At 31.4% G+C, this 14032-nt stretch overlaps 1 long non-coding RNA gene across 1 annotated transcript in view; it reads right to left on the bottom strand.

Annotated features, from left to right (window-relative positions):
• Positions 1-13791, bottom strand: part of LOC134761938 (uncharacterized) — a 40185-nt gene extending 26394 nt beyond the window's left edge. Inside the window, exon 1 of the long non-coding RNA XR_010141162.1 lies at positions 13730-13791. This is a non-coding gene — a long non-coding RNA (uncharacterized LOC134761938). The remainder of the gene's footprint in view (positions 1-13729) is intronic.
• Between the last annotated feature and the right edge of the window lie 241 nt (positions 13792-14032).

Raw genomic sequence — 14032 nt, 5'->3', positions numbered from 1 at the left:
TAAGAGACAAAAATATATGAAAGTTTATGTCAAAGGTAGCATTGCAGTATAGTGTGAATAGGAGGATCATTTCAATGATTCTGGGCTAATTAGATACCCATATGGATCAAGCATTAATTCTGATCCCAATCTCACACCATATACAAAAGTTCATTTCAGTTGAACTGTAGATTTGTACATGAAAGTCAAAACCAAAATCTTCTTAAATAAAACATGTATCATTATAATCTATAGTATAGAAATATTTCTTTTCTAGAAATAGAATATTATTCATAAAAGACAAACTTGGTAAGTTGAAGTATATTAGAATAAAAAATTTATGTTCTCTGAATGTGAAAAGTAAATCACAAATTAGCAATTTTCACACACATATAACTAATAAGAGGCTTATATCCAATATATGTAAAGAATCTCTTTCAGGTTATTAATAAAAAGGTCACACAATAGAATAGTAGGCTGAAGATTTAAACTGGCATTTCATAAAAAAGATATCCAAATGATCTATTAACATATGAAAAGTTTTCAACTAAATTCCTCATCAGAAAAATGCGAATTAAAATCACAATAAAATGTCACTGCACACCTACCAAAATACCTAAAATTAGAAAGATGTCCCTAGAAAAAGTTGGTGAAGATGTGGAGTGACTGTTACTATTATACAGTGGTAGTGGGAACATGAATTGATACTATACCTTTAGGAGACCTTTTGAAATTATCTATTAAATTTTAACATATGCATACATTAGAACTTGGCAACTCTAGCCTTTGTTATATATGACAACAGAAATGTATGAGAATATTTACCAAGAGACATGTACAGAAATATATTATACATAGCAGTATAGTTGGTAATAGAAGCAACCTCAACAGTAGAATAGATTAAATAAATTACAGTATATTTGTACTGTGGAATAAGATGAGATAATAAAATGAATGAGCTGCAGCCATGTGCAACAATATGGCTGAATCTCAAAAACATAATATGGAGTGAAAGAAGCAAGACAAAAACAAAGATGCAATATAACTTCAATTACATAAAGTCTAAAAGAAGCAAGAGCAAACTATAGTGTTCTAAGTATGAGAAGAAGAAAAAAACTATTATTCAGGGCCAGGGAAAGAACTACCTGAAAGCATCAGAAGGAATAGTACTCAGAGCTCACATAGGGCCAGTAATAGTGCCCATTCAGACCAGTGAGACTGGAAAAACTCATAATTCACAAGAAATTGGACAGAATACTCAGAACGATCTTTCCTTGATAGTGGGGAATAATTTGCCATAGACTGAACACTGTTCTAGATTTGCCTACTGAGTCATAAAATCAAGACCTGCATAAAAGCAAGACCTGCAAGAGTAAAACTATTTCTAAATAACTGCATCCTAGAACAAAACTCAAGAAAATGCATAGATATTCTAAAAATTCTGACACCCAACAAAGTAAAATTCATAATGTCTGGTATCCAATTAAAGATGATCAGACATGCAGAAAAGTAAAACATAGCTAATAATAAGGAGAATTATTAATGAATCGAAGCTGCCCCACAACTAACACAGATGTTCAAATTAGCAGACAACTGCATTAAAACTGTCTTCCAGTTATTATATATTACAACTGTATTCTATATGGCCAAAGTTATGTAGAAAGATAAGAAAGATAAAAATATATTTTCCAGAAATGTAAAATGCAATGTCTGAGACAAAAATGACACTGGGAGGATTTAATGGCAGAGTAGACATTGCTAAAGAAATGATTAGTAAACTTGAATACATAGCAATGAGTAACTATCCAAATGAAGCAGAATGATAAAAAATATTTTTTTAAAAAAAGGAAAGAACATCAGTGACCTGTGAGACAACTTCAAGGAGACTAACATAGATGTCGCTGGGGTTCTTGAAGAAGGGAGGAGGACACAAAAAATACTTGAAGGAAAAATAGCTGAAAACGTTTCCTCCAAATTTGAAGAAAACTATGAACGCCAAATTTTCAATGACCCTAAAACACAAGAAGCATAAAGGAAACTACATCAAGACACATAATAATCAAGTTGCTCAGAACTAATGATAAACAAAAAATCTGAAAAGCAGCCTGAGGCAAATTAAATGTTACATGAAGATAAACAAAGATAAGGATAATAGTAAATTTCTCTTTGAAATTAATACAAGTGGGAAGATACTGGAAAAAACTCTGTAAAGTAGTGAAAGAATAAAACTACTTATATATACATATGTGTGTGTATATGTGTATATGATTTTTATTTAGATAAAATCTGCATAACAAATATTAATATTTTAACCATTTTAAAGTACACAATTTACATTTTAGTATATTCACAGTATATGCAATTATAACCACTGTCTAATTCTAAAACTTTTCAGTCACACAAAAAGAAGCCCCATATTTCTCAATTTCCCTCTCCGTCTTCCCCGAGAAACAACAAATCTACTTCCGGTTCCTATAGATTTGCGAACATTTTATATAAATGGAGTCATGCAGTGCATGTTTCTTTTTTTTTGACTGACTTCATTCACTTAGCATAATGTTTTCAAGGTTCATCTATGTTGTAGCATGAATCAGTATTCCATTCCTTTTTAAGGCTGAATGATATTTCATTGTATGGGTATACCACATTTTGTTTGTGCATTTATCAGCTGATGGACATTTGCGTGGATTTCATATTTTGACTATCATGAATAATATTGCTATGAATATGTGTGTACAAGTTTTTTGTGTGACAAATGTTTTCAATTCTCTTGGACATAAATTCTTTAGGACATATACCTAAGAATGGAACTGCTAGATAATAGGCTAACTTTTATTTATGTTTACCTGCCCAACTATTTTCCACAGCAGCTTCACCATTTACAACTTTATCAACAATGTATGAGGGTTCCAATTTTTCCGTATATCCTTGCAAACACTTGCTATTTTCCCTTTTGTTGATAATGGCCAACTTAATGTATAAGAATTGGTATCTCATTGTAGTTTTGATTTGTGTTTCTCTAATGACTAATGATGTTTGGCATCTTTTCATGGGCTTATTGTCCATTTGTATACATTCTTTGGAGAAATGTTTATTCATGTATTTCATCCATTTCTAAGTTGGGTTGTTTGCCTTTTCATTGCATAGTTGTAAGTGTTCTTTACATATTTTGGCCACTAGACCTTTCTCAGATATATGATTTATAAATATGTTATTTCATTCTGTGAGTTGTCTGCTTACTTATCTGATAGTACTTTGAAGCACAAAAGTTTTTATTTTATGAAGTCAAATTTATCTATTCTTTTTTTGTTGCTTATACTTAAAATTCTCTACCCAGTGAAAACAGCCTTTAAAAGCAAAGACAACATGAAGATATTTTCAGACACAGAAAAGTTGTAAAAATTCATTACCAATGGACCAGCCTTCTAACAATATTAAAGTCCTTCAGGCAGAAGGAAAATGACATTAGATGAAAATATGGATCTACAAAAAGAAATGTCCATTTCATATAAGGGCCAGAAATTGTCCTTGCATGTATAAACACACAAGATTTTCTTTCTGATAATTTAAATTTTGTAAAATTAATTGACTGTATAAATAATGGTAACAACACTGTATTGTGAGGTTAATGACATATGTAGAAGTCAATAATGACATATGTAGAAGTCAATATATGACAACAATAACATAAAGACCAATAGGAAAAATAACATAAAGACCAATAGGAAAAATAGAAGTATATTATATATGAAGTGATATAAAACATCACTTGAAAGTAGACTCTGCTAAGTTAATGATATATTCTGTAACTCCAAAGCAACTACTATAATAATAAAGCAGGGTTTTTGTTGATAAGCAGTCAAAGTTAATAAAATATAATAAGAAGAAATGTGCAATTAAGAAGACATGAAAGGAAGAAAAGGGAATTAAGAATAGACAAAACAAATAAAAAACCAAATATGAAGATGATATAATTGATCTAGCCACATGAATAATCACATCAAATGTAAATGGTCTAAACATTACAAGTAAGTCAGAGATAACTTGGGTAAAGAAACAAGGCCAACATATGTACTACTGCCTAAAAGAAACAAACTTTAATATAAAGAAATTTATAAGTGAAAAGTATAAGCATATAAAACTATATGCTATGCTAATGGTATTCAAAAGAAGGCTGTAGTGACTATATTAATATGTCAGAAAACAGACTTTAGTGCAAAAGACATTTTCTGGCAGAAAGAAGGTCACAAGATAATGACAAATGGGTCAAATAATCAAAAGTACATAAAAATCCTAAATGTGCATGCTACTAATAACATAGCCTCAAAATATGTGAAGTAAAAACAGAGAATTAGAAATAGAAATAGACAAACTCACAATTATTGTCAGAGATTTCAATATTCTCCTCTCAACAATGCGTAGGACAAGTAACAGAAAATCAGTTAGAATACAGAAAATTTGAATGACACTATTAACCAATGTGCAGTTATAGAATAATTCACAAAATAGGAGAAAACATATTCTTTTCAAGAGTACATAGAGTATTTGTAAGATAAACCATTTTTAAGTCATAAAACAAGTCTCAGTAAATTTAGAAGGACTGAAATAATAAAAATTATATTCTTCAACCACAATAAAATGAAACTGGAAATGAATAGCTGAAGAAAAGTTGGGACATTTATAATTATGTACAAATTAAATACCATCCTCTTAAATAACACATGGCATGAGAATAAATCAAAATGGTAACCAGAAACTTTTTTGAAAGGGAAAACACAACATGTTTGAGTTTTGGAAATTCCACTGAAGTAGTAATTTGGGAAAAATTTATAGCACTAAATGCCTATATTATGAAAAAAAGGATGATGAAATTAATCACCAACAGTCTGACCTTTAAAAACTAGAAAACAAACATATTAACTCTAAAATAAAGAGTTAAAAAAGCATTAAGGTCAGAGTAGAAAATGATGAATTAGAAAACAGAAAAACACTAGAGAAAATAAATGAAACCAAAAGTAGTTATTTGAGAAGATCAATAACATTGATAATTTTTTAACCAGACCAATCAGGAGAGCAGAAAGAAAGAGAGAGAAGAAAGTACAAATTACCAATATCAAGAATGAGAGGCAAGACATCAATTGAGATTCTACAGATATTAGAAACGAGCTTAATACTATAAATTCAACAACTTAGAAAAAATGTACCAATCTCTTTAGAAACAAAAACTACCATAGTTCACTAAAAAAAAATAGATAATTCAAATAGCCCTATATCTGTTAAAGAACTCAAGTTTTTTTTTTTTTTTTTTTTTTTTGCTTAAAACATTTCCATAGAGAAAACACTAGGCTAAGAGAGCTAAATAAAAATATTCCTTTTATCTAATTGCTTTAAAACTTCATCATCTATTACACACAAGAATACCTCAATAAACTCAAAATATAGACATAAGATAAACCATATTTACAATGACAACTTAACAAAGCTAAAAAAAAATTTTAACAAGTTGGGAAGAAACAAGCCACTCAACAATTTCAAATTTTCATTTGTTCTTTTTAAAAACTCATAGTTCAAAAAGGAAATAATAATTACAATCATATATTTTATTATTTATATATTCCATGAGGTTTAAATTAATGGTCATTTGATTTTAACAAAGATGCCTAGAAAATTCATTGAGAAAAGTATCGTCAAAAATTACTACAGAGACAATTGAATATGCATATGCAAAAATTAATTTAGACCTTTACTTCGTGCAGTACACAAAAATTAACTCAAAACAAACTGGGTATATAAATGTACATGCTTAAACTATGATATTTCTAGAGAACACATAAAAGAACATTTTGTGACCTTGGGTTAAGCAGTTTTTAGACAAAACACCAAAAGCATGATCTATTTAAAAGGAGTTTGATAAAATGAACTTAATCAAAATTTAAAACTTTTATGCTTAAAAAGACATCATTAAGAAAATGAAAAGACAACACAAACTAGGAGAAAGTATATTTAAAATTGTACATCTAGTAAAGAACTACTAAGAATTCACCAATAACTATTAAAACTCAATAACAGGAAAACTAACAATCCTTTTAAAAAATGGACCAAAATATGAATACATATTTTACTAAAGATGATAACCAAATGTCCAATAAGCACATGAAAAGATGCCAATATCATTCGTCATTAGGGAAATGTACATTGAAACCATAATAAGATACCATTACACACCTACTGGAAAGGCTATAATAAAGAAAAGAGACAATAACAAATATTGACAAGAATGTGTGGAAACTGAAACCCTTTTATTGCCAGCAAGAATTTAAAATGGTACAGTCTACTTCAAAAACAGTTTTACTATTTCTTAAATTGTTAGACATATACTTACAGTAAGACTCAGCATTCCATCCAAGAGAAATAAAAACGTATTTCCATGAAAATACTTATACAAATACAATCATAAAAATATAATAGTAAAAATTGGAAAGAGTCAAAATTGTCATCTTCTAAAAGATTTCTGCCACTTTGAGTGTTTAAAAAATTAATATAATCTATTCATGTGATTGAAAGCAATGATAAGAAGAGAAAATTCACAAGTAAAGTTATTTTTAAATGTTATTGTTTTGAAGTTGTATGGGTCATGTAAGACTATATTGACAACAATGTATACAAAATATGTAAACATCACTTCTGCTTAATAAGAGTTATGAAAATACATAAATCTGGTTTTGTCCCCTCTTTAACTTCCCTGGTAACCACCTTTCAGCACACTACTAACTGACTCCCTACCTGATTACTCTAAAGTAAAACTAATCATCTGATAAGCCACACACATACACACAAATTTTAGTGTCTCACTCTTAAATATGAATGTGTATCCAAGAAACCCCAGTGACCTGAAGAAAGTCTCCAATAGAAAAACAAAGACTTCAAGAAATAAACAAATAAAGGAATGTAATGGAAATAGGGATGATACTGGGAGAAAAACAAAACTTCTACACTTTCACTGTTCCAATTTTCAAAAAAGAAAGTGAAGCTATATTCAGAAAATCATGAGTGTGAAAAAAACAAAAGAACACTCAGAAAACAAGAAAAACAAGAAAGAGCTTTTGGAAATGTGATGACTGAGATAAAGAACAATCAATAGAAGGATTGTTAGATGCAAGAATATCCCAGGAAGTACACCTAGATGTCAAAGGTAATTAAAGTATCACTTGAGGGGGATGTACCATCTGACATAAGAGCATGAACAGAGCAAATGTAAGGCTGAAAAATATCAGAAGTAACACAAGAATTGTTCCTAGAACTCTAGAATATGACTTCTTATTGAAAGGGTACACCAAAAGTTCAAAACAATAAATGAAGTACATATACATATATACACACACACACGAAGACATAGCACCATAAGCTTTTGGTACAATTAAAATTAAAAAAATAAGACCTTTCGAGCTTGAGGAGTGAAGGGATTTGGTCTTATAAAGAACGAAGAAACAAAATGAGAATGCATTTCATAACTGCAACACTGGAAGTTAGAAGACAGTGGAGTGAAGTCATCACAATTCTAAAGGAAATTTGTGTTTGATATAATTTTGGACCCAATCAAACTACTAAATGTGAGCAGAGATTAACCATTTTAGACAGATAATACCCCAAAAACTATTTCCCACAATCCCTCAGGAAACTATGAGAGCATGAGCTAAAACATGAAAGCAAACAAAGAAAAAGAGAGGTAGCAGGTCCGGGAAAGAAGAATTCCCACACGAGAGAATGGAAGGGGAATTCTGGAATGAAAGTTGTGAAGAAAAAGCAGCTAATCCCAAAATAAAAAAGAGGACAAAGAGCTCCAGCAGGGATGGGGTCACAATTGATCAATCAATTTATATTATTATAAATAAATATGTTATTTACCAATAATGTCATATCATTTAAAATTATAGAGGTAAATACCAGAAGGCATAGCTAAAAGGATTGTGAATGATTGCCTCTAGGGTTTGAGAATAGGAACAAGTGGGAGAAAGGACTGCTGTTTTGCATTGTAAAACAAAGTATTTTATGATGTTTAAAAATAGATACACGTATCTCTCTCACCAAAACAAAACACAGTACCTGGGTGACAAAGTAATCTGTAAAACAAACCTCTGTAAAACAAACCCCAGTGACATGACTTTACCTATACAACAAACCTGCATATGCACCCTTGAACCTAAAATAAACGTTTTTAAAAATGAAGTAAATAAAAATAAAACAAAAATATTAAGGTAAGAGCTCCCAAATTAATGTAAGAACCAATGGACATAGGTTCCATTGATTAGAAATGGAATTTCTAATTAATTATAAATTAATTAATGGAACCTATGTTCATTCATAGAATACATGTTGATAGGGAAATATAAAAGTTACAGTACTGCGTTCACAAAAATTGTGCATATGTGAACCAAGTCTGCCCTGCACTTCAGTTACTATGGATCTGTGCAAATGACAGTACACAGGTCTGGTATACATGTGTTCCCATTAACATGGTAGCAGGCAAATCAGACTGCCTGTACTAGTTTGAATAAATCTTATTTGGAAACCGATCCTTTATTATTATTTTAACTAGAATACTAGAAAGAAAATCAATTTCTTTAAGAATATATAGGTCTGAGAAAAGATATCATTTTATATGTATTTTGGAAGATAGTTTTATATGATTCCTGCCTTGTCACAAGTACCAAATATCTTTCCTTGAGGAAAGTTCTGCTTATAGTCCTCGGTGAAAATAGAGTACTTAGGAGTGCACTGGTGTGTGAAAATCAATTAAAAACACAACTAAAGTTTTAAGATTTCCCTTAATTTTGTTCTACTTTTAGATGAGGGTTCAGGTCAATTCTTACTTTATTCCTATCAGTTCATCCATCAGAAATTATAATTACCTTTATTCTAGTCCTTAATTACTTTTACCAATGATCTACATAATATTCAAGATTATTTCAATTGTGTTATCAAAAGAAAATGTTTAATTCAGTGATTAGTCCGTAGAATGGATAACTACATTGTTTTCCCTACAGAGAAGGGGCGCATGTTCAGGATAATGGGTTTTAACACAAGCAAGGAAGTAAATTTATCCTATATAATATTAAAGTGCTAAAAAACTCAAATTTCATTAAATAAGATATATATATATATATCGAGAGAGAGAATGTGAAAATTTGATATGCTAAGTTGTTTGAATATGTTTAAAATTACATATTGTTACTTTTTAAATCAACTTTAATGAAATATAATTCAAATATATACACATCTGTAAACACCACCACAATTGGGATATAGAATATTTTTTACCCTCCAAGTTTATATTATGATGATTGACAGTCACAACATTCTCGCCCACCCCAAGCAACCACTATTCTGCTTTCTGCCACTGTACTTTTGTTTGTCTTATCTAGAGTTTCAAACAAATGGAATAATAGAGAAGGTACTCTTTCCATTTCTGACTCCTTTGTTCAACATACTGCTTTTGAGATTTACCTATGTTGCTGCATATGTTGATAGTTTACCACTTTTTATTGCTGAGAAGTATTGCATTGTTGATGAACATTTGAATTCTTCTAAATTTTGGAAATTATAAATAAAATTGCAGTGGACATCTGTATATAAATTTTCTGGGGATATGTGTTTTTAATTTTTGTAAATACCTAGGAGTAATATCACCAGATCATACGGCAATTTTCTAAGAAACTGCCAATCTCTTTCCAAAGTGGGTGTGCCATTTTATACTCCCACCAATAACATATGAAAATTCCAGTGGTTCCTCTTCCTTGCCTGTACTCGCTATTGTCAGTGTTTAATTTTAGCCTTTCTAGTGTGTTTAGTGGTAAGTCATTAAGGTTTTAATGTACATTTCTCTAAGGACTACAGACGGCTAATGATATTGAGCATCTTTTTATGTGCTTATTGGTCATTTATATATTCTTTACTTGTGAAGTGTCTGTTCAAATATTTACCACATTTTAAAAATTGGGTTGTGTATATTCTTATCATGGAGTCATAAGACATTCATGGATACTTTAGATACATGTCTTTTGTCAGGTATGTGTTGTGAACAATTTCTCTCTTTCCATACATGCTATTTTATTTTCTTAATGGTGTCTTTTTGTGATAAATTTTTAATTTTAAGAATCCTGACATATCAATCTCTTTTCTTTTATAGTTAGTATTTTCTATGTTTTATCTGACAAAGGGCTAATATCCAGAATCTACAAAGAACTTAAACAAATTTAAAACAAAAAAAGAAAATAACCCCATCAAAAAGTTGGCAAAGGATGTGAACAGACATTTCTCAAAAGAAGACATTTATGCAGCCAACAAACATGAAAAAAAGCTCATCATCACTGGTCATTAGGGAAATGCAAATCAAAATAACAATGAGATACCATCTCATGCCAGTTAGAATGACAATAATTAAAAAGTAAGCAAACAACAGATGCTGGAGAGGAAGTGGAGAAATAGGAACACTTTTACACTATTGGTGGAAGTGTAAATTAGTTCAACCATTGTGGAAGACTGTGGAAATTGCTCAAGGATCTAGAACCAGAAATACCATTTGACCCAGCAATCCCATTAGTGGGTATATACCCAAAGGATTATAAATCTTTCTACTATGAAGACACATGCACATGTATGTTTACTGCAGCACTGTTCACAATAGCAAAGACTTGGAACCAACCCAAAAGCCTATCAATGATAGACTGGATAAAGAAAATGTGGCACATAAACATCATGGATTATTACGCAGCCATAAAAAAGGATGAGTTCATGTCCTTTGCAGGAACATGGATGAAGCTGGAAACGAGCATTCTCAGCAAACTAACACAGGAACAGGAGACCAAACACCACATGTTCTCACTCATAAGTGGGAGCTGAACAATGAGAACACATGGACACAGGGAGGGGATCATCACACAGTGGGGCCTGTTGGGGGCTAGGGGGCTAAGGGAGGGATAGCATTAGGAGAAATACCTAATGTAGGTGACGGGTTGATAGGTGCAGCAAACAACCATGGCATGTGTATACCTATGTAACAAACCTGCAAGTTCTGCACATGTATCCAGGACTTAAAGTATAAATAATAATAATAAAGAAATTGGGCCAACCCTGAGGTAAGAAGATTTTATCCTATTTTTAAAATGTAAAGTCCTTGGTGTATATGGCACATGTATACATATTGAACTTACCTGCACATTGTGCACATGTACCATAAAACCTAAAGTATAATAATAATAATAAAATTAAAAAAAATAAAAAAATAAAAAAAATTTAAAGTCCTGTAATTTTAGTTTTTAAATTATTTTTCCCAGTAATGTTTCTTTTCTTGGCATCTTGGAGTATCATTTTATGAATAGGTAGCTTATTACTCAGCTGAAGATGCGAGAGGGCCCCAATGCAGATATCTGGAGCCCTTTCTCTGTGTTACTCCATTTTCTCAGTAGGCTGCTTAACAATGTCCAGCCATTGCTGGCCCCTTGAGCTTCAGTCTTTGTCTTTTCAACTTGGCTCTGCTTCAGTTGAGTTTGCGCTCCCTATGCCGTAGTCGTTAAAGTTCCTAGGTAGAAGGCTCATATTCTGACCTTTGTAATCCTCTTCAGGATCACATCTGAAAACTTTTCCTTTGTATATTTTCCCAGTTTTTTACATGTTCACAGTGGGAAGTGAGGTCTAGTTTTATTAACTCCATCGTAGCCACAAGTAGAAATCCTATTATGATTTTTGGCCACTCAGGCAAGTGAGATCATAAACAAAATATATAAAATATATGCTAGGAAAAGCAACAGATACTCAAAATCAGTTGATATTCCCCAATTTTTGCATTTCTAAATGAAAATCAGCAGTTTCATTTGATACAAATACTCTGGAGACTTCAGGATGTTTCCAGGTAAATTACTTAAAATATTAAAAGATAAGACATTTATATTTAAAACTATATTGAGCCATTATGTTAAAAGAAATAAAGCCATGTGAATTCTAGCATGTGCAATAGTACCAGAGAGCAATTTACTTATTCTTCAAATAGTATTAATTTTCACATAAACTTTTCCATAGTTAGTCAACATTGTGATAAAAAATATATATTAGGGCTGGCACTGGTTATTAGCTTTCCTTCACATGATGTAAGAAGGCATCCTGTTGTTATCATAAGATTTGAGGCAAGATTGTTGCTTCTGGTTAAAAAAATAAAATGGGAGAAAATAGTTGCAAACTATAAATCTGATAAGGAGTTAATATACAAATAAATAAGGTCTCAAACAACTCAATAGCAAGAAAACAAATAATTGAAAAATGGGCAAAGAACTTGAACAGTAATTTTTCAACAGAAAACATGCAAATGGCCAGTAGGTACATGAAAAATGTTCAACATCACCAATCATCAGGAAAAGGCAAATTAAAACTACAATGAGAAATCACTTCACACCTGTTAGAATAGCTTTTATAAAAAAGATGAAAGAGAAGTGTTGGCAAGGATTTGGAGAAAAAGTAACTCTTGTACATTGTGGTGGGAATATAAATTAGTACAACCATTACATAAAATTGTACATAGTTTCCTCAAGAAACTAAAAATAAAACTGCCATTTGATCCAGCAATCTCACTTCTGCATGTATATTTAAAAGAATTGAAATCAGTATGTCAAAGAGATATCTACAGTCTCGTGCTCATTGCAGTATTACTCACAGTAACCAAGATATGGAATTAAACTAAGTGTTCATCAGTGGATGAATGGATAAAGAAAAAGTGGTATATACATACACACACAGTGAAATACTATTCAGCCTTTAAAAAGAAGAAAATTCTGTCATTTTTGACAACATGGGTGAACCTGAAGGACATTGGGCTAAGTGAAATAAGCAGACACAGAAAGACAAATGCCACATGATCTCACTTATCTTTATAATCTAAGAGTTGAAGTCACAGAAGCAGAGAGCCTAGAGTGGTGGTCACAGGGGCTGGAGGGGAGAAGGGGAAGAAGGGGAAGGGAATGGGGAATTGCTGGGCAAAGGGTACAAAGATTCAGATCGGCAGGAAGAATAAGTTTTGCCATATCTTGTACAGCCAGGTGACTATAATCAATAATAAGTATTTATATTTCAAAATAACTAAGAGATTTTAGATAACTAATTTCAGATGTCTCACCATAAAAATGATAGGCAATGAGGTGATGGATATGTTAATTAGCTTGATTTAATTATTTCCCATTGTATATATATAAAACAAAACATCACAATGTACTCCATAAATGTACACAATTATGATTTGTGAATGAAAAATAATACAGGTAAATAAAAAAGTCTGACACGTAGAAGAGAACGGATGTTAGTGGAGAAAAAAGAGAATAGTGTAAGAAGGTTTTCCACATATGTATTTATGACTACCTGCTCACTCAAAGGATTCTGATGAATTTATTAATTTTAAAAATTAATCATCTAATTGAACCTCACACCGGTTTTTATGACTTTTTCTCACTACGATTTGACTGTAAGCATCTGAGTATAATTTTTAATATTATGCAGAAATGGTTGAATTTTTTAAGCATCTATTTCTTTTTATCATTTGCCTTCCTCTGTCCACTCAGTTAATTTAGCCTCTTTGCAAGCACGTGAATTTTTCAGGCCATAATGGTAGCATAGATTATGTGAATGGTGAAGTGTTTACCAAAGTCTCTTCCAAACATTCATGGTTCCATTCTGCCTAGATTTATGACACACAAAAAATAATACTTACTAATTATGATGACTAGGATCAGCTAAGGACTTACACGGTGAGCTAGTAGTAATAACTACTTTGTATTGAACATATGTGTATGGTGGGTGCTTTGCCTCCATTATCTGTGTTGTGAAGTAAGCATTGTTATGTCACATTTGCAGGTGAGTACTTGGAGAGTGGCTGAAGCTAGGACTCAAACTCAGATTTATCTTACTCCAATACCCATGGTCTTTCATTGCACCACATTGCCACCTGTTTTACCTAAGTTCTGGTGGGTATACCTCAACGCTAGTGGATTACCTTAAAGGGTATAAGACACTC

This window comes from Pongo abelii, chromosome 7, assembly GCF_028885655.2.
Source record: "Pongo abelii isolate AG06213 chromosome 7, NHGRI_mPonAbe1-v2.0_pri, whole genome shotgun sequence".
In the NCBI taxonomy this organism is placed as follows: Eukaryota; Metazoa; Chordata; class Mammalia; order Primates; family Hominidae; genus Pongo; species Pongo abelii.
The sequence above is the reverse complement of the archived record's forward strand: the minus strand, read 5'-3'. Positions and strand labels throughout refer to the sequence as shown.